This window comes from Oncorhynchus clarkii, chromosome 28, assembly GCF_045791955.1.
Source record: "Oncorhynchus clarkii lewisi isolate Uvic-CL-2024 chromosome 28, UVic_Ocla_1.0, whole genome shotgun sequence".
In the NCBI taxonomy this organism is placed as follows: domain Eukaryota; kingdom Metazoa; phylum Chordata; class Actinopteri; order Salmoniformes; family Salmonidae; genus Oncorhynchus; species Oncorhynchus clarkii.
In genome coordinates, this window is record NC_092174.1 from 22369654 (window position 1) to 22396258 (window position 26605).

At 42.5% G+C, this 26605-nt stretch overlaps 1 protein-coding gene across 2 annotated transcripts in view; it reads right to left on the reverse strand.

The window, feature by feature from the left end:
* Positions 1–26605, reverse strand: part of LOC139387067 (XK related 4) — a 63270-nt gene that overhangs the window by 35793 nt on the left and 872 nt on the right. The gene's annotated exons all lie outside the window — the stretch shown is intronic.

Consider the following 26605-nt stretch of genomic DNA (forward strand, 5'->3'; position numbering starts at 1 on the left):
GACTCTGAGCCCGCCTGCCTGACCATTCTGCCTGCCCCTGACCTCGAGCCTGCCTGCTGCCACCCTGTGCCGTTTTGGACTCTGAACTGGTTATGAACTCTTGCCTGTCCCCGACTTGCCTTTTGCCTACCTCTTGGACTATAATAAATATATGAGAGCTCAAACCATCTGCCTCCCATGTCTGTATCTGGGTCTCGCCTTGTGTCGTTATAGTTTACTGTGACAGTAGGGGTGAGTGGTTTTAAGGCAGGCATGATGAGGTCAGAATGGTTTTACTTGACAGTGGGGACTGCAGCAGTAGGATTAGCAGGAAGTGAATGTATCAACACCAGAGCCTTGGCCTGAATAATCAAACCCAGAGTTACCTCTGTAGAACTGTCATGGTGAGATTCGGCATGCATCTACACCGCCTGGAGACAAACTCAGAGAACACAATCAACGAGAAGTGACAGCAGCAAACTAGACTACTGCAGCAGCGACAGAGCCCCTGTCACTCGCCTGCTATTGGTTGATAATGGAAGAAGTGTGGTGTGCTAGTTTCTTTCTTTACAGTGGTCCAATCTTACATTTCTATTTTTAGAAATGAGAACTATTTTGTATTTAACAGTTTGATATAATATTGGAAAAGTGTGCATTCACCATCACACACACAAGACACTCAAGGTCAGGGGGATGGTGTCCTGTGAGTGTAGGGTTGACTAGTGAGCCTAAGGTGCCGGGACCCCTGACACTAAAATGGCCCCCCAGGCCCGTGTTTGGATAGCAGCAAACAGCAGTATCCTGGTTCTGAGGAGAGGACTGACTGACTGCACATCATGGCTCACGCTGCAGCTGTCCTGCTGACAACGCACTGTTCCCTGACCTGGCCTGCACACAGCCATAGTCACACACACAGCAGCCTTGCTCTGACTGAGGACTCAGAGAGTGACAATCTTCAAAACGCACAAAGCACAGGGCCTCTTTAGAGAGCATCTCTGTCACACATACACAAACACCTCATATGTTAGTACAGGTAAAGGATGGAATGACAGAAAGTGTCTGCTTATGAAGTGGCCATGTAAAATCTAGTATCTATTTTCAGTACAAAATATAATATGTAAAACATGCAATACAACAACTGCTTTGCTTTAGGCCATTTCATATATCAGAGGAAGAGCCTTAATATTGTGAGCTTGAAAGTAGTGTGGGTGTTTGATAGCAGTATGTAGGTGATTGTACTCTGTTTCTGTGAAAACATTTTTTTTTTCAAATTTCTGCCTGTTACCATCAAACAACAGACAGTGTGTGATGACAATCACTGCTGATGTAATTCTATCACCACAAAATACCATTAATGAAGCACATTCTTACATATCAGACATTATTTTTGACATTTGAGTCATTTAGCAGACACTCTTATCCAGAGCGACATACAGTTAGTGCATTCATTTTAAGATAGCTAGGGGGGACATCCACAGATCACAGACATAGAAAGTACATTTTTGCATCAGAAAGACACGGACAGACAGATAGACAGACATACAGACAGACAGGTAGCTAGCTAGCTGTTCACTGCCAGGTTAATTTCTCAACAACATCAGAAATGAAAGAAAGACAAAGAAAAAGCCATTAGTGTCCACCTCTATTGCCATGGAGATCAATAAACTGAGATGCGCAGGACAGAAGCCTGCCAACCGCACCCCTGTAATAATAAAAAAATAAAAAATGATATAGAGATCTGAAGTCTTAATGCAGGCAGTTCATCATAATGTGATACGATTCTGAAGTCATTCATGTGTTTGAAATATTTTAGTCGGTCAGATTTTTTCCAAAGAACACTATTATCACTACATTCGTAAACTGTGAGCATAATGCAGGGATGAAATGATTCGTATTACCGTTTCAAATTTGAATTATCATTAAAACCGTGGTAATGAAACGTGTGTTTTGTTTTGCGTGAAAACATGGCGGAAGGCAGTGACAGCGCCGGGAGATTTTTCAGCCTTCTAAGAGGACCAAATCTGAAGTGTGGTCGTATTTTTGGTTTTACAAGAGTGCCGAGGGAAACTTAATCGAAGATGGTCACCCTGTCTCCAGAACATGCAAAAACAATCGCTGCGAAAGGGGGCAACACTTCAAATCTCTTGAGTCATATTCGTGATCACCACCCACTACGTTATAGCCTACACAAGGTAAGTTAACTTTTAGCTCAATGCATGATGTGGGGACTTCGGAATGGGGGAAAATGTCATGGTTTGTCTGTCTGATTTGCTAATAGCTTGTCAATAATGTAAACTGAAGCGTTCAGTGTTACCTAGTCTTGTAAAAACACTACACGTTGTTCTGCTGCTGTATGATTGGGTGTCTGCAGACTCTATTCGCACATTGCAAACGATACCCAACCAACATAATTTGTTCATTTAAAATCCAGCAGACGTCGACTTGGTTGTAAAAGTGTTTCAACAGGAGGAACACTATAGACTCCTATAAAAGACTCCTGTATTTATGTAAATTGTCGGGCTCATTGCAATTACTATCACTGTCTTCTTAAGACTCATTTTGTATTTATGTAAATTGTGTGTGTGTGTTAATAATAATGTAACATAATAATAATAATAATAATAATAATAATAATAATACATTTGCTATTCCCTTGTTTACAGAGTGGGCGAGCAGCAGGCAAACCCTGTGATGCTACTGGTCCCTCCTCATCTACAGTTGTGACACAAACACTCAAGCAAACATTTATAAGGCAGGCTGCTTATGCACCCATATCAAAAATGCTCAAGACCTCATTGCAAAGGACATGATGCAATTTCAATTTGTTGAGAGGCCTAGCTTTCTGAGGCTGATGAAGGTTGACGTGCCTCAATACAAAGTCAGTGCTGCTAATTTAATTTGTGGTTTGTTTATTTGATTTGCTTACTTAAGATTGTGTTCATTTAAATCTGCACTAGGGAAACTTTTACCTCTCATGGCCACATGGTGGCATCTTTAATGTTAATGTTATTATTTTAATTTCATAGTGCTGCTAATGTTCTTTGTTGTTTATTGGTTTTCAATATAAAACTTGGTGAAATGATTTCAGTGTGTCTATCAGTACTTTTTGAAAATGTTCAGCACATTTTAATAATACTGTGATAATACTGATAGCCGTGATAATTTTGGTCACTATAATCGTCATGTGAAATTTTCATACCGTTTCATCTCTACAAGGGTTAATATACTATGAAGTGGATCTATTCTGTGATGGCCCATAATCAGAAGTTACTGCACTTATTAATAGATAAAGAAGCTCCTGAAACACGTCATCCTGACTATCTTGTGTCAGCTCTAAGCCAGGGGTATATTCAACATCCAGGTGGTGGAGAAAGATCCTAACGTCCCATCACGTGGTGGGCAGATTGTAGAGGAATGGACACAGGACTGCCTGGCACGTTGGCCGATACCCAAAGCCTCACACACCATAGAGATCCTATAATTCTATAATGCACGCACGCACGCGTGCGCACACACACACACGTGAGACAGATGTTTTCAAATGGAGCCTCTGTGTGCCAATTCAAGACTCTGGCACACACACTCACGCACACTCACACTGACATGGAGCCTGGGAGGGCGGGTGCTCATCTTTGAGAGATATGCAAACTGCTGGCCAGCCTGAAGAGCTTGTTGGCACCATGACTGCTCTATTATTGGCTCTACTCTGGGAGGCCATTTCGGAGAAGTAGCTGTAGTAGTTTCAAATCTAATTTTGTCACATGCACCGAATACAACAGGTGTAGACCTTACAGTGAAATGCTTACTTACAAGCCCTTAACCAACAATGCAGTTCTAAGCAAATCCCTAAAAATCCCTAGCCATTTGATTAGCTGTTCAGGAGTCTTTTGGCTTGGGGGTAGGAGCTGTTTAGAAGCATCTTGGACATAGACTTGGCACTAGACTATGACTAGGGTGGCTGCCTGTTTGATGGTTTGTCGGAGGGCATAGCGAGATTTCTTATAAGCTTCCGGGTTAGAGTCCCGCTCCTTGAAAGTGTCAGCTCTACCCTTTAGCTCAGTGCGAATGTTTCCTGTAATCCATGGCTTCTGATTGTGTTATGTACGTACAGTCACTGTGGATACTACGTCCTCAATGCACTTATTGATAAAGCCAGTGACTGATGTGGTGTACTCCTCAAAGCCATCGGAAGAATCCCGGAACATATTCCAGTCTGTAATAGCAAAACAGTCCTGTAGTTTAGCATCTGCTTCATCTGACCACTTTTTTATTGACCGAGTCACTGGTGCTTCCTGCTTTCATTTTTGCTTGTATGCAGGAATCAGGAGGATACAAGTTATGGTCAGATGGAGGGCATGGATGGAGGGCAAGGGAGAGCTTTGCACGCATCTCTGTGTGTAGAGTAAAGGTGGTCTAGACTTTTTTAACCTCTGGTTGCACATTTAATATGCTGGTAGAAATGAGGTAAAACTGATTTAAGTTTCCCTGCATTAAAGTCCCTGTGCACTAGGAGCGCCGCCTCTGGATGAGTGGATGAGTGTTTTCCTTTTGCTTATGGCGGAATACAGCTCATTGAGTGCGGTTTTAGTGCCAGCCTCGGTCTATGGTGGTATGTAGACCGCTACAAAAAATACAGATAAACTCTTTTAGGTAGATAGTGTGGTCTACCGCTTATCATGAGATACTCTACCTCAGGCGAGCAAAACCCTAAGACTTCCTTCGATATCGTACACCAGCTATTGTTTACAAATATGCATAGGCCCCCGCCCTGTGTCTTACCAGAGAATGCTGTTCTGTCCTGCCGATAGAGTGTGTATAACCAGCTAGCTGTATGTTCTTAATGTCGTCGTTCAGCCACGACTTGGTGAAAAATAAGATATTACAGTTTTTAATGTCCCGTTAGTAGGATATACGTGCTTTCAGTTCGTCCCATTTATTTTCCAGCGATTCAACGTTAGCTATCAGAACAGAAGGCAAGGGCAGATTAGCCTCTCGTCGGTTGCATACTTGCATACTATTGTTTGTATAGATAAAAAAAATATTTTGATTTTCCCATGATGTCAAGCAGAGGCACTGAGTTTGAAGGTAGGCCTTGAAATACAGCCACAGGTACAGTGCCTTGCGAAAGTATTCGGCCCCCTTGAACTTTGCGACCTTTTGCCACATTTCAGGCTTCAAACATAAAGATATAAAACTGTATTTTTTTGTGAAGAATCAACAACAAGTGGGACACAATCATGAAGTGGAACGACATTTATTGGATATTTCAAACTTTTTTAACAAATCAAAAACTGAAAAATTGGGCGTGCAAAATTATTCAGCCCCTTTACTTTCAGTGCAGCAAACTCTCTCCAGAAGTTTAGTGAGGATCTCTGAATGATCCAATGTTGACCTAAATGACTAATGATGATAAATACAGTCCATCTGTGTGTAATCAAGTCTCTGTATAAATGCACCTGCACTGTGATAGTCTCAGAGGTCCGTTAAAAGCGCAGAGAGCATCATGAAGAACAAGGAACACACCAGGCAGGTCCGAGATACTGTTGTGAAGAAGTTTAAAGCCGGATTTGGATACAAAAGATTTCCCAAGCTTTAAACATCCCAAGGAGCACTGTGCAAGCGATAATATTGAAATGGAAAGAGTATCAGACCACTGCAAACCTACCAAGACCTGGCCGTCCCTCTAAACTTTCAGCTCATACAAGGAGAAGACTGATCAGAGATGCAGCCAAGAGGCCCATGATCACTCTGGATGAACTGCAGAGATCTACAGCTGAGGTGGGAGACTCTGTCCATAGGACAACAATCAGTCGTATATTGCACAAATCTGGCCTTTATGGAAGAGTGGCAAGAAGAAAGCCATTTCTTAAAGATATCCATAAAAAGTGTTGTTTAAAGTTTGCCACAAGCCACCTGGGAGACACACCAAACATGTGGAAGAAGGTGCTCTGATCAGATGAAACCAAAATTGAACTTTTTGGCAACAATGCAAAATGTTATGTTTGGCGTAAAAGCAACACAGCTGAACACACCATCCCCACTGTCAAACATGGTGGTGGCAGCATCATGGTTTGGGCCTGCTTTTCTTCAGCAGGGACAGGGAAGATGGTTAAAATTGATGGGAAGATGGATGGAGCCAAATACAGGACCATTCTGGAAGAAAACCTGATGGAGTCTGCAAAAGACCTGAGACTGGGACGGAGATTTGTCTTCCAACAAGACAATGATCCAAAACATAAAGCAAAATCTACAATGGAATTATTCAAAAATAAACATATCCAGGTGTTAGAATGGCCAAGTCAAAGTCCAGACCTGAATCCAATCGAGAATCTGTGGAAAGAACTGAAAACTGCTGTTCACAAATGCTCTCCATCCAACCTCACTGAGCTCGAGCTGTTTTGCAAGGAGGAATGGGAAAAAATTTCAGTCTCTCGATGTGCAAAACTGATAGAGACATACCCCAAGCGACTTACAGCTGTAATCGCAGCAAAAGGTGGCGCTACAAAGTATTAACTTAAGGGGGCTGAATAATTTTGCACGCCCAATATTTCAGTTTTTGATTTGTTAAAAAAGTTTGAAATATCCAATAAATGTCGTTCCACTTCATGATTGTGTCCCACTTGTTGTTGATTCTTCACAAAAAAATACAGTTTTATATCTTTATGTTTGAAGCCTGAAATGTGGCAAAAGGTCGCAAAGTTCAAGGGGGCCGAATACTTTCGCAAGGCACTGTACACCTCCAATTGACTCAAATGATGTCAGTTAGCCTAACAGAAGCTTCTAAAGCCATGACAATTTTCTGGAATTTTCAAAGCTCTTTAAAGGCACAGCCAACTTAGTGTATGTAAACTTCTGACCCACTGGAATTGTGACACAGTGAATTATAAGTGAAATAATCTGTCTGTAAACAATTGTTGGAAAAATGACTTGTGTCATACACAAAGTAGATGTCCTAACCGACTTGCCAAAACTATAGTTTGTTAACAAGAAATTTGTGGAGTGGTTGAAAAATTAATTTTAATGACTTCAACCTAATTGTATGTAAACTTCTGACTTCAACTGTATGTACAAAACAAGTTAAGAACAACGCAAAAAAACAAACAAAGGTTTGTATATAATGGGAATGGTAAATGGAGGGTCTGGAATCTTTGCAGCTTTGGAGCCACCTGGAGCAGAATCAGGCCCCCCTGGGCTTCACGGATGGGCCTCATTGCACTGCACCTCCACTGTGTGTGTGTGTGTGTGTGGGGGGGGGGGGGCTTTATGGGGTAAGGGTCTTCATTTTAATCCAGAGAACAAATGGACAGTGACAGGTCCATCCAAAACTGGAGGGGGTGGGTTGAGAGGGGAAAACGGAGAAAGAGCGATTCGATAAGCTGAGCATCTGGTTAAATCCAAGGTTCATCCAAGGTGGACATCCCTCCCTGATGGAGACAATGCTCTCCTCTACTCTCTCTGTGACTCCTTCAGGAACAAGAAGTGCTGTGTTATGCCGTCAGTGGGAGAGCAAATACTTCCTCTGGTGTTCTGATTATAGGAAATAGAGGAAAAAGAAGCACAGGTCATAGTCTTTATGAAACCTTGTGTGTCATTGGCTGGTGGGGAGATAATTTAAAAAACTGACATGGATGAAAGTGGTAGAGGGGGTGTTGGAGCAGTCCAGCCAGGTATCCTCCTGGGAGCCTTGTGCATTATGGGACTTAGAGTGTGTTGCTTGCTCTCGCTCTGTATTGACTGGAGTAGTGGGTTCCAATCCTATACAATCCTTCTACTCCTTGAATGGGGAGTATGTATCAGCTTTAAGTCCCCCATGCTGCTAAAGCCTACAGAATGCCTTCTCTGTAATGGAGGAGCTCAATGGAAGCAAGCTGCTCCACTCATGACCACAGCAATACATTTAGGAGGCTTACTTGTTGGGCCATTCACTGGTATAAGAAGCAGTCTCTCTGAAATGTGGCAGTTTAAGGAAACAGCTTTCCTCTGTGAGGTACGTAGCGCTTAGGAATTTCTCTGTTTACCGGGTTATAAATTGAATCAACTTCCATTTGCTTTGTAATTCCTCAAGTTAATATTCAATACACCATATTCAAACAAATATTGTTTTTAACCGAGGTTTAAATTTGTCACACCTTATTTTGGACATTGAGTCAGAGGTATAATATTGTTTTCACTATTTCCCACAGTTAACTTACAAACGGCATTATACAGAATAACTATTATCTGTTTAATTTCTACACAATCTATGGTTTGATGACTCTCACAGGGGATGTTACGGTCAATCACGCAATCATACTTTATAGTCCACCTTGTAAGACGCAATCAAGCCATACAGAAATGAAATATTAAACTGCCAATAAACCATCAGGAGCATCAAGACCCACTAAAGAGCGCTGTAATGCATCACAAACATTCAGGACCAAGTTGCTCTTTAAGAAGGGATTCTTAATGAAGATCAATATGGAATGCACAGGGTTATACAGCTGTGTCATTAAGTTGCCCCCACTAGGTCAGTCGGTCATTACATGTATTAGCCTCACAGTGAATTTAATAAAAAAAGTGGTAGGTTTGTCATCATTGTTTTGTCCAAAGGCTGACCATCCCAAAGCAGACAAGACATACATGCAGGAAACTGTAAAAAACAAAAAAAACAGCAACATGCATTTCACAGGGTGTTTCCCAGTAAGACATTCTTTTGGAAGGATGGGGGTCTGCAGTGAATAAATACACATGATGTACACAGCGCACCATGGCAGCACTGATTCACTTTGAAGTTGTTTGTTTGTTAAATGAGGCATGTTGCAACATTAATTAAAAGAAAGGCACTCAAACTGCAGTACTGGAAGGGAGCGGAAACATCCTGTTTCACTATGGGGCAATTAGGAGAGAGCGACACCAGTTGCTGGGGTGTTTGTTTCCTGATGCTGGGTGGGCAGTGTGAGCCCATCTGGTGTGTGTGGCCTCTCCCTCCCCCCTCTCTCTTTCTCTCCCTCCCAGCACCATCCAACATCACACCACAATACGATACAGGTAGGCAGTCTACTCATCCAGACTAAATAGCCAGCAGGTGTCAACAGGTAAGCATATAGTATGACGTAATCGGAAAACTACTAATTAAAAGTGTAATTGCTGTGGTTTATTTTCAGCTGCCTCAACAGCATTGCATTGCTGAATTATCCTCTAGAATGGTGTTCTGATGTCATAGCAACAGCTTGTCCCACACTAGGTAAATAAATACATGGTCTACTGGGATTGAGTGGGCAAGTACTAATATACTGCAATGTGTAAGTGAGAGGAAGTAGGTTTGACACAGTACACACTGTATTTGACACAAAAAATACAGTTTGTGCACCTTTAGGTATACTTCAGTATGTGGCATCATATGATTCAATAAAATAAAATCACATTTTATTAGTCACATGGGCCAAATACAACAGGTGTAGGTAGACCTTAGTGAAATGCTTATTTACGAGCACCTAACCAACAATGCAATTAAAAAAAATATGGATAAGAATAAAAGTAACAAGTAATTAAAGAGCAGCAGTAAAATAACAATAGCGAGACTATACAGTGCCTTGCGAAAGTATTCGGCCCCCTTGAACTTTGCGACCTTTTGCCACATTTCAGGCTTCAAACATAAAGATATAAAACTGTATTTTTTTGTGAAGAATCAACAACAAGTGGGACACAATCATGAAGTGGAACGACATTTATTGGATATTTCAAACTTTTTTAACAAATCAAAAACTGAAAAATTGGGCGTGCAAAATTATTCAGCCCCCTTAAGTTAATACTTTGTAGCGCCACCTTTTGCTGCGATTACAGCTGTAAGTCGCTTGGGGTATGTCTCTATCAGTTTTGCACATCGAGAGACTGACATTTTTTCCCATTCCTCCTTGCAAAACAGCTCGAGCTCAGTGAGGTTGGATGGAGAGCATTTGTGAACAGCAGTTTTCAGTTCTTTCCACAGATTCTCGATTGGATTCAGGTCTGGACTTTGACTTGGCCATTCTAACACCTGGATATGTTTATTTTTGAACCATTCCATTGTAGATTTTGCTTTATGTTTTGGATCATTGTCTTGTTGGAAGACAAATCTCCGTCCCAGTCTCAGGTCTTTTGCAGACTCCATCAGGTTTTCTTCCAGAATGGTCCTGTATTTGGCTCCATCCATCTTCCCATCAATTTTAACCATCTTCCCTGTCCCTGCTGAAGAAAAGCAGGCCCAAACCATGATGCTGCCACCACCATGTTTGACAGTGGGGATGGTGTGTTGCTTTTACACCAAACATAATGTTTTGCATTGTTGCCAAAAAGTTCAATTTTGCTTTCATCTGACCAGAGCACCTTCTTTCACGTTTGGTGTGTCTCCCAGGTGGCTTGTGGCAAACTTTAACCAACACTTTTTATGGATATCTTTAAGAAATGGCTTTCTTCTTGCCACTCTTCCATAAAGGACAGATTTGTGCAATATACGACTGATTGTTGTCCTATGGACAGACTCCCCCACCTCAGCTGTAGATCTCTGCAGTTCATCCAGAGTGATCATGGGCCTCTTGGCTGCATCTCTGATCAGTCTTCTCCTTGTATGAGCTGAAAGTTTATAGGGATGGCCAGGTCTTGGTAGATTTGCAGTGGTCTGATACTCCTTCCATTTCAATATTATCGCTTGCACAGTGCTCCTTGGGATGTTTAAAGCTTGGGAAATCTTTTTGTATCCAAATCCGGCTTTAAACTTCTTCACAACAGTATCTCGGACCTGCCTGGTGTGTTCCTTGTTCTTCATGATGCTCTCTTGTGCTTTTAACGGACCTCTGAGACTATCACAGTGCAGGTGCATTTATACTGAGACTTGATTACACACAGGTGGATTGTATTTATCATCATTAGTCATTTAGGTCAACATTGGATCATTCAGAGATCCTCACTGAACTTCTGGAGAGAGTTTGCTGCACTGAAAGTAAAGGGGCTGAATAATTTTGCACGCCCAGTTTTTCAGTTTTTGATTTGTTAAAAAAGTTTGAAATATCCAATAAATGTCGTTCCACTTCTTGATTGTGTCCCACTTGTTGTTGATTCTTCACAAAAAAATACAGTTTTATATCTTTATGTTTGAAGCCTGAAATGTGGCAAAAGGTCGCAAAGTTCAAGGGGGCCGAATACTTTCGCAAGGCACTGTATACAGTGGCTTGCGAAAGTATTCACCCCCTTGGCATTTTTAACCTGGAATTAAAATAGATTTTTTTGGGGGGGGGGTTGTATCATTTGACTTACACAACATGTCAACCACTTTGACGATGCAATTTATTTTATTGTGAAACAAACAAGAAATAAACAAAAAAACAGAACTTGAGCGTGTATAACTATCCTCCCCCCCCATTCTTCAAGGCAAAACTGAGTTGTATGGGTTCTGCTGGTGTACAGCAATCTTTAAGTCATACCACATATTCTCAATTGGAATGAGGTCTGGGCTTTGACTCAGCCATTCCAAGACATTTAAATGTTTCCTCTTAAACCACTCAAGTGTTGCTTTAGCAGTATGCTTACGGTCATTGTCCTGCTCAAAGGTGAACCTCTGTCCCAGTCTCAAATCTCTGGAAGACTGAAAAAGGTTTCCCTGAAGAATTTCCCTGTATTTAGTGCCATCCATCATTCCTTCAATTCTGACCAGTTTCCCAGTCCCTGCTGATGAAAAACATCCTCACAGCATAATGCTGCTACCACCATGCTTCACTGTGGGGATGGTGTTCTCAGAGTGATGAGAGGTGTTTGTGTTTGCACCAGACATTGCGTTTTCCTTGATGGCCAAAATGCTCAATTTTAGCCTCATCTGATCAGAGTACCTTCTTCCATATGTTTGGGGAATCTCCCACATGCCTTTTGGCAAAGACCAAATGTGTTTGCCTATTTTTTTCTTTGAGCAATTACTTTTTTCTGGACACTCCTCCGTGGAGTGTACAGCTTATAGTGGTACTATGGACAGATAATCCAATCTGCTCTGTGGAGTTTTGCAGCTCCTTCAGGGTTATCTTTGGTCTCTTTTATGCCTCTCTGATTAATGCACTCCTTGCCTGGTCTATGAGTTTTGGTGGGCAGCCCTCTCTTAGCAGGTTTGTTGTGGTTCCATATTCTTTCCTATTTTTAATAATGGATTTAATGGTGCTCTGTGGGATGTTCAAAGTTTCTGATATTTTTTTCTAACCCAACCCTGATCTGTACTTCTCCAGAACTTTGTCGCTGACCTGTTTGGAGAGCCCCTTGGTCTTCATGGTGCCGCTTGCTTGGTGGTGCCCCTTGCTTAGTTGTGTTGCAGACTCTGGGGCCTTTCAGAACAGGTGTATTGAGATCATGTGACAGATCATGTGACACAGATTGCACACAGGTGGTCCGTTATTTAACTAATTATGTGACTTCTGAAGGTAATTGGTTGCACCAGGTCTTATTTGTGGGCTTCATAGCAAAGGGGGTAAAAACATATGCATGCACCATTTTTACGTTTAAATTTTTATTTTTTATTTTATGAAACAAGATTTTTTTCATTTCACTTCACCAATTTGGACTATTTTGTGTATGTCCATTAAATGAAATTTAAATAAAAATCATTTTAAATAACAGGTTGTAATGCAACAAAATAGTAAAAATGCCAAGAGGGATGAATACTTTTGCAAAGCACTGTACAGGGGGGTACTGGGGCACCGGTTAGTTGAGGTAATATGTACATGTAGGTAGAAGAGACAACAGTCTATGACTAGGGTGGCTGGAATAGGTTTTGTCATGCGCTCTTAACAACTGTCTTGGTGTGCTTGGACCATGTTAGTTTGTTGTTGATGTGGACACCAAGGAACGTGAAGCTGTCAACCTGCTCCTTTAGCTCAGTGCGGATGCTACCCGTAATCTATGGCTTCTGGTTGGGGTATGTTCACTGTGGGGACAACGTCAGCGATGCACTTATTGATGAAGCCAGTGACTGATGTGATGTACTCCTCAAAGCCATTGGAATAATCCCGGAACATATTCCAGTCTGTGCTAGCAAAACTGTCCTGTAGTTTAGCATCTGCTTCATCTGACCACTTTTTTAATTGATCTAGTCACTGGTGCTTCCAGCTTTAATTTTTGCTTGTAAGCAGGAATCAGTAGAATAGAATTATGGTCAGATTTACCAAATGGAGGGCGAGGGAGAGCTTAGTATGCGTCTCTGAGTGTGGAGTAAAGGTGGTCCAGAGTTTTTTTCCCCCTCTGGTTGCACATTTAACATGCTGATTGAAATTAGGTAAAACTGATTTAAGTTTCCATGCATTAAAGTCCCCGGCTACTAGGAGCGCCTCCTCTGGGTGAGCGTTTTCTTGTTCGCTTATGGCGGAATACAGCTCATTCAATGCTGTCTTAGTGCCAGCCTCTGACTGTGGTGGTATGTAAACAGCTACGAAAAATACAGATATATTCCCTAGGTAGATAGTGTGGTCTACAGCTTATCATGAGATACTCTTCCTCAGGCAAGCAATAGCTCAAGACTTACTTAGATATTCCTTAGTTATTTATAAAAATACATAGCCCGCCGCCCCCATAGCCCGCCGCCCCTGTTCTATCCTGCCGGTACAGCGTATAACCAGCCAGCTATATGTTGATAGTGTCGTTGTTCAGCCACGACTACGTGATGCATAAGATATTACAGTTTTGAACGTCCTGTTGGTAGTTTAATCTTGCTCCTAGGTCATCCATTTTATTCTCCAACGATGGAGCGTTTGCTAGCAGAATGGAAGGTAGTGGGGGTTTATTTGATCACCTACAAATTCCCAGAAAGCAGACCTCCCTTTGGCCCCTTTTTCTCTGCCTCCTCTTCACACAAATCACGGGGATCTGGGCTTGTTCCCGAGAAAGCAGTAGATTGTTATCGTTGGGCTCATCTGACTCGTTAAAGGAAAAAAAGGATTCTGCCAGTCTGTGGTGAGTAATGTCCAGAAGTTATTTTCGGTCATAAGAGTCGGTAGCGGCAACATTATGTGCAAACTAAGTTTCCAAAATAAGTTACAAATAAACAAACAAAAAAACACGATCGGTTGGGCACACGTAAAACATCTGCCTTCTTCTCCAGCGGCATTTTTAGCTGTTGGTATTGTCTTGCTAGGGCAGTTTAATTTAATTGCTGTCTTTTACCTAGTAGCCTACTTAAATCATTGCTCAGTACTTGTGACTTGCTGTGGACTAGTTTCAGGCCTATTTGTCTAACAGTCTTGCTAATTTGTGGGTGTATTGTATGTTAGGGGGTGTTTTCTTGACCTCTACTAGGCAATCAGCATCAGTTCTGGGAGGTATGTCTTTCACCTTTGCTAGGAATTAGTGTTAGTACTTTTAGTTCCCCCTCATTTTTCAGTGGCAGCTGTAAATGGTGGTATTGTCAAACGACAATGTTGTCGCCGAAACAAAGACGTTCTTCCGAGTTGTTCTGCCGAGTTGTTTGAGGAAGTAAAGAGAGGAAGGCTCCACATCGCTCTCTCACTTGAGAATCTTACCTAGTTATATTCTGATGATCTCATTTAGCTCTTTTGTAGCTTTGGCAAGTATGTATGTGATTTCTATCCCAGTTCGCTCCTCTCTCTGTAGGTTTTAAAGATGCTCACGACCCGGTGACTGCAACCCTCATCATTTTTTGTACCCTGCGTGCACATCCCATGTGGATTTCCTAGTCTCCGGCAGCATTTGGAACTGCCAATCTGCGTTCAATAAAGCGGAGTTAATCTCAGCCTATATTGCCCTTCAGTCCCTACACTTTGGCACCGACAGAGACATGGGTCACCCCAGAGAACGCTGCTATTCTAGCTGCTCTCTCGTCATCTGACTAGGTGTTCTCTCATAGTCCGAGAGCATCTGGTCGTCATGGTGGTGACACCATGCTACTAATTTCTGGAGATTTTCCATTTTCTCCCTCACACACCTGATCATCTCCTAATTTGAATTCCATGCAGTCACTGTCACTTGTCCACTCAAGCCTAACATTGTTGTCATCTATTGCCCACCAGGTGCCCTTGGAGAGTTCCTCAATGAGCTTGACACCTTGATAAGCTCATTTCCTGATGATGGCTCACCACACATCGTACTAGGCGGCTTCGACCCCCCGACGCCTGACTTCAATTATTTTCTTTACACCTCATTCTTTCCCCTCCTTGCCTCTTTTGATCTCACTCTTTCTCAGTCACCTCATACTCACAACGCAGGCAATATGTTGTACCTCATCTTCACTAGAAGCTGTTTGCCTACTAATCTCACTGTAACCCCCCTCCGTGTCTCTGATTCCTACTTTGTTTACTTTTCTCTCCTCCATCCCTACCCAGATGCGCCACTGCAATCTTTGCTGTCTCTCTCCTACTATTCTCTCCTCTTCTATCCTATCCCCTGTCTGCTAAATCCTTCTCCCTCCTGTCTCCTGACTCTGGATCTTCGACCATACTTTCCTCCCTGTCTGCATCTCAGTGTCCCATATCCTCCCGGCCGGCTCGACCTTCCCCTCCTGCTCTATTGCCAAATGACTCACTGCGTGCTAACAGAACAGGGCTCTGGCAGCTGAGCAGAAATGGAGGAAAACTAAACTTCTGGAGGACCTATCATCCTTCCACTCCCTCCTCTCCACCTTCTCTTTCTCAGTATCTGCTGCTAAAGCTGCTTTCTATCACTCGAAAAGCTTCTGCCTCCAGCCCTGTGAAACTCTTCTCCACTTTCTCTTCCCTCCTTAATCCTCCACCTCCTCCCCCCTCACTCTCTGCGAACGACTTTGTCAACCACTAATGAAAAAAAAAGGTTGACGGCATCCGCTCCTCATTCACTCAGCCTACTGAGCCCACTAATCCCACTCACACAGAACTACCCTACACCTTGACCTCTTTCTCCCCTCTCTTGACAGATTAAATCCTGTGACTAGTGATGTCCGGCTGGCCAGGTGAACAGTGTTTCCTCTGACACATTGGTGCGGCTGCCTTCCGGGTTAAGCGAGCGGGTGTTAAGAAGCACGGTTTGGCGGGTCATGTTTCGGAGGATGCATGACTCGACATTCGCCTCCCGAGCCCGGTGGGGAGATGCAGCGATGTGACAAGCTTGAAATTTGGGAGAAAAGGGGGGTAATTAAAAAAATATATTTCCCTTATTTATTTTATTTCCAAAACACTTGAGCCTGCTGTCTGACCAACTCTCTCGCTATCTCTCTCAGACTTATCTTCTTGACCCTAACCGGTCAGGCTTCAAGGCAGCTCACTCAACTGAGACCGCTCTCCTCTGTGTTACAGAGGCTCTCTGTTCTGCCAAAGCTGACTCTCTCTCCTCTGTTGTCATCCCCCTAGATCTATCCGCTGCCTTCGACACAGTTTACTATCAGATCCTCCTGTCCACCCTCTCAGGGTTGGGTGTCTCAGGCTCTATCAGATCCTCCTGTCCACCCTCTCAGGGTTGGGTGTCTCAGGCTCTATCAGATCCTCCTGTCCACCCTCTCAGGGTTGGGTGTCTCAGGCTCTATCAGATCCTCCTGTCCACCCTCTCAGGGTTGGGTGTCTCAGGCTCTATCAGATCCTCCTGTCCACCCTCTCAGGGTTGGGTGTCTCAGGCTCTATCAGATCCTCCTCTCTACCCTCTCAGGGTTGGGTGTCTCAGACTCTATCAGATCCTCCTGTCCACCCTCTCAGGGTTGGGTCTCAGGCTCTATCAGATCCTCCTGTCCACCCTCTCAGGGTTGGGTGTCTCAGGCTCTATCAGATCCTCCTGTCCACCCTCTCAGGACTGGGTGTCTCAGGCTCTATCAGATCCTCCTGTCCACCCTCTCAGGGCTGGGTGTCTCAGGCTCTATCAGATCCTCCTGTCCACCCTCTCAGGGCTGGGTGTCTCAGGCTCTATCAGATCCTCCTGTCCACCCTCTCAGGGTTGGGTGTCTCAGGCTCTGCACACTCCTGGATTGCATCCTACCTGGCAGGTCACTCCTACCAGGTGGCGTGGAGAGGATCTGTGTCTGCACCATGTGCTCTTGCTACTGTTGTCCCCTAGGGTTCGGTTCTCGCTATTTTTAAAACTAGCCATAGAAATTTAATTTAATCCACCAGAAAAGACAGAACAAACAAAAACTCAGATATACATTTTTTAAATGTTTTAAAAAGGTATAATCTTTGTAAATTAAATCATGAATAAAGGCCTTCCGGATGGCCTATGCCATCAGAGACTCTTGGTTCGCGCCCAGGCTCTGTCGTAACCGGCCGCGACCGGGAGGTCCGTGGGGCGACGCACAATTGGCTTAGCCGGTAGGGATATCCTTGTCTCATCGCGCACCGGGCGCAGTGCGCGCTAACCAAGGTGTTTCCTCCGACACATTGGTGCGGCTGGCTTCCGGGTTGGATACACGCTGTGTTAAGAAGCAGTGCGGCTTGGTTGGGTTGTGTATCGGAGGACGCATGACTTTCAACCTTCGTCTCTCCCGAGCCCGTACGAGAGTTGTAAGATAGTAGCTACTAAAAACAATTGGAAACCACAAAATTGGGGAGAAAAAGGGGTAAAAATTCAACAAACAAAAAAACAAGATTTTTGAGGTACCGATTCCATGGCACGTGGTTTATGAACTGCGCAAAACTTGGATAAATTTTTTTTTTTATTATACAGAATTATTTCAACCAATAGAACGTTATTTATATGGGGGATACAACCTTCCCAGCTCTGCCTCTGCGAAGAGGCAGAACCATTAGATCATTTGTTTTGGTACTGTCCATATGAAGCTTATTTTTGGTCACAGGTCCAGGAATGGCTGAAGAATTGCAATATTTACCTGGAGCACTACTGGGCGATCTGAAAAGTGATAGTCAATCGATTAATAATATAATAATACTTTCAATTTACAATGTGTAGAAACAACGAGAATAGAAAGGTTCAGAACTTTTGTGAAACAGCACAGTTATGTAAAATATAAATCCAATATGGATGGTGTTAAGAGACAGATGGGAGGGATTGAATGGAGCTGAAGGTTGGGACTAATAACAACTAATAACAACAAGATACCTAATGTAAAACATACTGTGTCTGTAAAACGTACATGGGTTCAGAACTTTGGTGAAAAGAGCACAGTTTGAAAGATATGGCAAATAGAAATCAAACCGGATGAACATCAGAAATATATGGGAGAGGTTGAGGGTAGAGGAAGGACAAGAGTTAAAAACAAACTAAATGAAACTATTGTAAAATAGACTGTGTCCATAAAATGTATATAGTATGTATAAGCTGGAAATACAGGCCTAAGCGTTTTTGTTCACTAGTTTGCTCCAATTGGGGGAGGGGTGGTAAGGTTAGAGGGTAATAAAGGAAATATATTTTTAAAAGATATGTGTGTGCGGATGTATGTGTATTTGCAAAAACAATATATGGGGGATTGGAAGTGATGCAGACAATTACATTGGTGGAAGCTATAGTCTTTCTGCAATATTAAAGTTGATCTACCCCCTAATATTTTTTTAAGTCACTCGGCTCTGCCAGATCCTCACATGCTCTCCCATCATTGCTTTGCGGATTACACTCAACTACCCTTCTCCTTCCCCCTTCTGACACCCAGGTGGGGACACACATCTATGCGTGCCTTGCATACATCTCAGCTTGGATGTCGGCCCGCCACCTCAAGCTCAACCTCGACAAAACAGAGCTGCTCTTCCTCCCGGGGAAGGCCTGCCCGCTCCAAGATCTCTGCACAGCACCCTGTCGTTCTCTGCAAACATTTTAAAAAGTGACTCACTCCTGCAGGATCATAGTCTACAATATCCGTAGAGTACGACCTTTCCTCACACAGGAAGCGGCGAAGGTCTTAATCCAGGCACTTGTAATTTCCCGTCTAGACTACTTCAACTCTGTTGGCTGGGCTCCCCGCTTGTGCCATCAAAGCCCTGCAATTTATCCAGAATGCCACAGCCCGCCTGGTTTTCAACCTTCCTATATTCTCTGATGTCACTCCGCTCCTCTGCACACTCCACTGGCTTGCAGCCAAAGCTCGCATCATCTTCAAGACCCTGGTGCTTGCCTATGGACCAGCCCCTCCTTACTTTCAGGGTATGCTCAAACCCTAAATCCCAAAGCGTGCACTCTGTTCCGCCACATCTGGTCTCTTAGCCCTCCCACCTCTACAGGAGGGCAGCTCCCAACTCAGTCACAGCTCTTCTCTTTCCTGGCACCCCAATGGTGGAACAAGCTTCCCCCTTAAATGACAGAGTTCCTGCCCATCTTCAGAAAAGTCTGAAACCCTACCTCTTTGAATAGTTCTTAAATAACTCTCACAGTGCCCCTGACGAACAGGGGACTGTTAACTAATCAAAACATTAAAACTGTTACCATTGAAGACTACGTACGTGTTTTAATTCAGAACTCTGTGAAAGTGTTGACAATTGTACTCCAAAAATAAATCAACAGCAAATGTGCCTCATTCTCTGTGACCAGAACTTGAAACTACAACCTGTGATGCATACTATGCACAGATTAGAAATATGACAGTCTTCCAAATACAAAATAGCCTACCAGCATCATCCTACACAAAATGTAGTCATTAGTACAGATTGACGATGCACTGATGCTACCATAAATCACTTATACATGGCGTCCTAAGAATGATACTTCACACACAAGACAAGGTCTGCGTCCCAAATTGCTCCCTATTACTAATATACTGCACTACTTTTGCTCATAGGTTAGTAGTGCACTACATAAGGAATATGGTGATATTTGGGACGTATCGAAGGAGAGGCATCATCTCCATGACAGGATTCAGTATGAACACAACGGTTGACAAAATGAGGATGCAGCTAGAGAATGCATTGGATTCAATAAAGAGTGTTGTACTGTATTCATTGCAATGTACATAATAGCTCTATACAAGCTCTATACATAAGGGACTGACTCATGAAGTCAGTTGTATAGCAGAAGCCTGGCCCATTGACTCGTTAAACTATACAATCGTTATATGATCACTCTGATGATGATCAATCTTCCAGAGATAGTGTACTTCTACAGTAGTGAGAGAGAACATGGACACTGGGCGTGACCAGAAAGCAGAACTCTAGATGTTTTCTTCCAGCGCCAGTGAATTCTGTGCTTAAATTATGTGTTCCGAATCCAATTGAACAGTGAGCTATCGTAGAAGAAGGTGGGTGGTGGCACAAGAGGATCTGGAGCAAAACCTCAACGGTTTGGTCCAGCTGGTAGACAGTGGTGGAAAAAGTACCCAAATGTCACACTTGAGTAAAAGTAAAGATACCTTAATCGAAAATGACTCAAGTAAAAGTAAAAGTCACCCAATAAAATGCTACTCGAGTAAAAAGAAAAACAGTATTTGATTTTAAATATACATAAGTATCAAAAGTAAAAATCATTTCACATTCCTTATATTAAGCAAACCAGACGCCATGATTTACTTGTTGTTTTAATAAACACTCCAACACTTCCACAATCATTTACAAAAGAAGCATGTGTTTAGTGAATCGGCCAGATCAGAGGCAGCATGGATGACCAGGGATTTTCTCTTGATAAGTGTGTGAATTGGACCATTTTCCTGTCCTGCTAAGCATTGGAAATGTAACAAGTACTTTTAGGTGTCAGGGGAAATGTATGTAGTAGACTATTTTCTTTAGGAATGTAGTGGAGTAAAACAAAGTCATTAAAAATAGAAATAGTAAAGTACAGATACACTAAAAAACGACACAGTGCATTCGGAAAGTATTCAGAATCCTTGACTTATTCCATATTGTTACATTCTAGCCTTATTTTAAAATGTATTAAATTGTTTTTATTTCTCATCCATCTACACACAATACCCCATAATGATGACGCAAAAACAGGTTTGGCAGCGATTACAGTCTCGAGTCTTCTTGGGTATGACGCTACAAGCTTGGCACACCTGTATTTGGGGAGTTTCTCTCATTCTTCTCTGCAGATCAACTCAAGCTCTGTCAGGTTGGATGGGGAGTGTTGCTGCACAGCTATATTCAGGTCTCTCCAGAGATGTTCGATCGGGTTTAAGTCTGGGCTCTGGCTGGGCCACTCAAGGACATTCAGAGACTCGAAGCCACTCCTGCGGTGTCTTGGCTGTGTGCTTAGGGTCATTTTCCTGTTGGAAGTAGAACCGTCGCCCCAGTCTGAGGTCCTGAGAGCTCAGGTTTTCATCAAGTATCTCTCTGTACTTTGCTACGTTCATCTTTCCCTCGATCCTGACTAGTCTCCCAGTCCCTGCCGCTGAAAAACATCCCCACAGCATGATGCTGCCACCACCATGCTTCACCATAGGGATGGTGACAGGTTTCCTCCAGATGTGACGCTTGGCATTCAGGCCAAAGAGTTCAATCTTGGTTTCATCAGACCAGAGAATCTTTTTTTCTCGTGGTCTGAGAGTCTTTAGCTGCGAATTGGCAAACTCCAAGCGGGCTTCATGTTCCTTTAAGGAGTGGCTTCCATCTGGAATAAAGGCCTGATTGGTGGAGTGCTACAGAAATGGTTGTCCATCTGGAAGATTCTCCCATCTCCATAGAGGAACTCTGGAGCTGTCAGTGAACATTAGGTTCTTGGTCACCTCCCTGACCAAGGCCCTTCTCCCTCGCTTACTCAGTTTGGCCGGGCGGACAGCTCTAGGAAGAGTCTTGGTGGTTCCAAACTTCTTCCATTTAAGAATGATGGAGGCAAATGTGTTCCTGGGGACCTTTAAAGCTGCAGAAATGTTTTGGTACCTTTCCCCAGATCTGTGCCTCGACACAATCCTGTCTCGGAGCTCTACGGACAATTCATTTGACTTTGGTTTTTGCTCTGACATGCACTGTCAACTGTGGGACCTTATATAGACAGGTGTGAGCCGTTCCAAATCATGTCCAATCAATTGCATTTGCCACATGTGGACTCCAATCAAGTTGTAGAAACATCAAGTATGATCAATGGAAACAGAATGCACCTGAGCTCTATTACGAGTCTCATAGCAAAGGGTCTGAATACTTATGTAAAAAAGGTAGCTGTTTATTTTTAATACATTTGCAAAAATCTCTATAAATCTGTTTTCACTTTGTCATTATAGTGTGTGGATTGATGAGGAAAAAAATATTTAATCAATTTTAGAACAAGGCCATAAAGTAACAAAATGTGGAAAAAGTCAAGGGGTCTGAATACTTTCCGAATGCACTGTATATACTGTATACACTGAGGCTGCATGGCTGCTCATTTGAAATAAAATCAGGTGTATTCCATTGTTAAATACAGTACACACATTCATTCCTGGGTTTCTTTATTTTTACTATTTTCTACGTAGTAGAATAATAGAAGATATCAAAACTATGAAATAACACATATGAAATCATGTGTAACCAAAAAAGTGTTAAACAAATCAAAATATATTTTATATTTGAGATTCTTTGAAGTAGCCACCCTTTGCCTTGATGACAGATTTGCACACTCTTTGCATTCCTTCAACCAGCTTCATGAGGTAGTCACCTGGAATGCATTTCAATTAACAGGTGTGCTTTGCTAAAAACTCATTTGTGGAATTTTTTCCTTCTTAATGCATTTGAGCCAATCAATTGTGTTGTTACAAGGTAGGGGTGGTATACAGAAGATAGCCCTATTTGGTAAAAGACCAAATCCAAATACCAAATTCAAAGAACTTTGAAAGTTTCTTCAAGTGCAGTTGCAAAAACCATCAAGCGCTATGATCAAACTGGCTCTCATGAGGACCGCCACAGGAAAGGAAGACCCAGAGTTACCTGCAGAGGATAAGTTCATTCGAGTTAACTGCACCTCAGAAATTGCAGCCCAAATAAATGCTTCAGAGTTCAAGTAACAGACACATCTCAACATCAACTGTTCAGAGGAGACTGCGTGAATCAGGCCTTCATGGTCAAATTGCTGCAAAGAAACCACTACTAAAAGACAACAATAATAAGAAGAGACTTGCTTGGGCCACGAAACACGAACAATGGACATTAGACCGGTGGAAATCTGTCCTGTGGTCTGATGAGTCTGAATTTGAGATTTTTGGTTCCAACCGCTCTGTCTTTGTGAGACACAGAGTAGAACGGCTGTGTAGTTCCCACCGTAAACCATGGAGGAGGAGGTGTGATGGTGTCGGGGTGCTTTGCTGGTGACACTGCCAGTGATTTATTTACCAGCATGGCTACCACAGCATTCTGCAGTGATACGCCATCCCATCTGGTTCGCGCTTAGTGGGACTATCATTTTTTTTTCAACAGGACAATAACCCAACACACCTCCAGGCTGTGTAAGAGCTATTTGACCAAGAAGGAGAGTGATGGAGTGCTGCATCAGGTGACCTGGTCTCCACAATCACCGACCTCAACCCAATTGAGATGGTTTGAGATTAGTTGGACCGCAAAGTGAAGGAAAAGCAGCCAACAAGTGCACAGCATGTTCGTAAACTCCTGTTGGAAAAGTATTCCAGGTGAAGCTGGTTGCGAGAATGCCAAGAATGCAAAGCTGTCAAGGCAAATAGTGGCTACTTTGAAGAATCTCAATTATAAAATATATTTTGATTTGTGTAAAAACATTTTGGTTACTACATGATTCCATATGATATTTCATGGTATTAATGTCTTCACTATTATTTTACAGTGTGGAAAATAGTAAAAATAAAGAAAAACCCTTGAATGAGTAGGCGTGTCCAAACTTTTGACTGGTACTGTAAGTGTCAATCCAAAGATGTGACATATACAACAAACATCTGGACTACTGATTATAAATTTATGATAATGATTGTGGGGGCTGTCTTGTTAGACTTCAGTGCAGCTTTTTACATTATCAATCATAGTCTGCTGCTGGAAAAACGCATGTGTTATGGCTTTACACCCCCTACTATAATGTGGATGAATAGTTACTTGTCTAACAGAACACAGAGGGTGTGCTTTAATGGAAGCCTCTCAAACATAATCCAGGTTGAACCAGGAATTCCCCAGGACATGTTTTTGGCCCCTTGCTTTATTTTAATTTTTTTACTAACAACATGCCACTGACTTTGAGTAAAGCCAGTATGTCTATGTATGCGGATGACTCAACACCATACACGTCAGCTACTACAGCGACTGAAATGACTGCAACACTTAACAAAGAGCTGCAGTTAGTTTCAGAGTGGGTGGCAAGGAATAAGTTAGCCCTAAATATTTCTAAAACAAAATTAATTGTATTTGGGACAAAACATTCACTAAACCTCAACTAAATCTTGTAATAAATAATGTGGAATTGACTAAACTGCTGTCACACAGCTCAGACACCCATGCATACCCCACAAAACATGCTACAACAGGTCTCTTTACAGTCCCCAAGTCAAGAACAGACTATGGGAGGCGCACAGTACTATATAGAGCCATGACTACATGGAACTCTATTTCACATCAAGTAACTGATGCAAGCAGTAAAATGATATTTAAAAAATAGATAAAAAACACCTCATGGAACAGCAGCGACTGTGAAGCAACACAAACATAGGCACAGACACCTGCATACACACACGATAACATATGCACTATACACACACACACACACACACACACACACACACACACACACACACACTTGGCACTGTTGATATGTGCTAGTGATGAAGTAGGGGCCTGAGGGCACACAGTGTGTTGTGAAATCTGTGAATGTATCATAATGTTTTTAAAATTGTATAAAACTGCCTTCGTTTTGCTGGACCCCAGGAAGGGTAGCTGCTGCCTTGTCATAATAAATACAAACACTTAGGGGGAGGTTTGACAGACATATTATTAACCCCACAGCTGCAATTGAAAGGGGAAAACTTTACTGGAAACTTTACATTGTGTGTGTGAAATAAGAGGAAACTAATACAGAAAATGCATTTGAAAAAAAGGTTACTGATAATTCAGAAATAACTGAATTATTCAAACCATAAACCATTTCCAATGTGAGTGTTTGGAGAAATATCTGATGGAAACCTGTTTGGACAAACAATTACAGAGTCATCGTGCTAATAATATACATGGTGATGATGTCATGTCATAACCGTTGTCAAGAACCAACATGGCTCACACGGGGTCTGATGAACTTCATTAACACACAGCCATTTATAAAACCTTGTCCGTGTCTCAAATGGCACCCTATTACCTATATACTGCACTACTTTGACCAGGGCTTCTGGTCCAAAGTAGTGCACTACATAAAGAATAGGGTGCCATTTGGGATGCCACCCTCAACTTTGCCTGATTTCCCCAGACTACTGTGCTCACTGCCGTGTCTCAACAATACCCTGTCTACTCTCTGAGGATACACACCCTGGTGGAGTCAGATCTACAGTATTCTCAATGCACCAGACAATGTGACATAACAATGATGAAACTAAATGGGGCGGCAGGTTGCCTAGCGGTTAGAGCGTTGGGCCAGTAACCGAAAGGTTGCTGGATCAAATCCCTGAGCTGACAAGGTAAAAAACATGTCGTTCTGCCCCTGAGCAAGTTTCCCGGGTGCCGTGGATGTCAATTAAGGCAGCCCCCCCCCCCCCCCCGCACCTCTCTGATTCAGAGGGGTTGGGTTAAATGCGGAAGACACATTTCAGTTGAAGGCATTCAGTTGTACTACTGAATTTCCTCTTTCCCTAAATGCTCAAGTGCTGAAGTGTGGCAGTGTCAAGGAGTTACATAAAGGAGTCAAGGGTGCAAGCCCCCATGAAATGTACATTATCGTAGATGATGTGATGCCCTTATCATGCATGGCCAGGAGATAAACAGGAAATCAATAAAACATAACATCACATGCAAATAATAATGCATGTGCGAACACACCCACATTAAATTAGCCCAGTCGCAGATAACATGTGTGTGACTGGAACAGAATGGATACAAAAATAGGATGGCACCAGAGAGAAATTGAATTGAGAATGGAAGCAATATCCATTAATAGCTTGTTACGCCCCCTGTATTTAATTCAATAAATTCTTGAAGTTAAAAGCTCAATGTCATTAACAATGGATTTGCAATGTGATTTTATTCAATATCATGCCTCAGTATATGTTTCTATCAATAGATTTTGAACTTGATGTGGGTGAATTTACAATCCATTTCTTCTGACATGACATGCTTTTTGCAAAAGAGACTGTGTATTGACGCCCTGGTCCACACACACACACACACACACACACACACACACACACACACACACACACACAATGTTCAGAACCCAAATGTCTCCGATACATATTTGATATATTCTTAATTTAGGGAGAACAATGTGGTTTATTACTGTTTCTTTCCTCACACATAATGTACTTGTTTGTAAATAATAGGCCTAGTTGTAAAGAGTTTCCCATTTGTATGCTAAACTGGGCTACATACATCTAGCCCTATACTGTATGGTGTGAGGAATTCAATTGAACATGCACAACGTCGAGCTCGCCATTGGACCAAACACATTCACAAGGATATCACATCATGAAACATGATACCATTTTGTTTTGCGACAGATTATTTTCTCTCCCTATGATTGCTTATTTAAGATGTAACACCTATAACCCACCAAGAAGCTACTCAGGGTATGCTACTCAAAATGCTTTGCAGTGCGCGTAAAACCTGAAATGTTGTACGTTCTATGGCAGTTGGTGCCTAATAATTAATAACAGTAGACCCTCTTG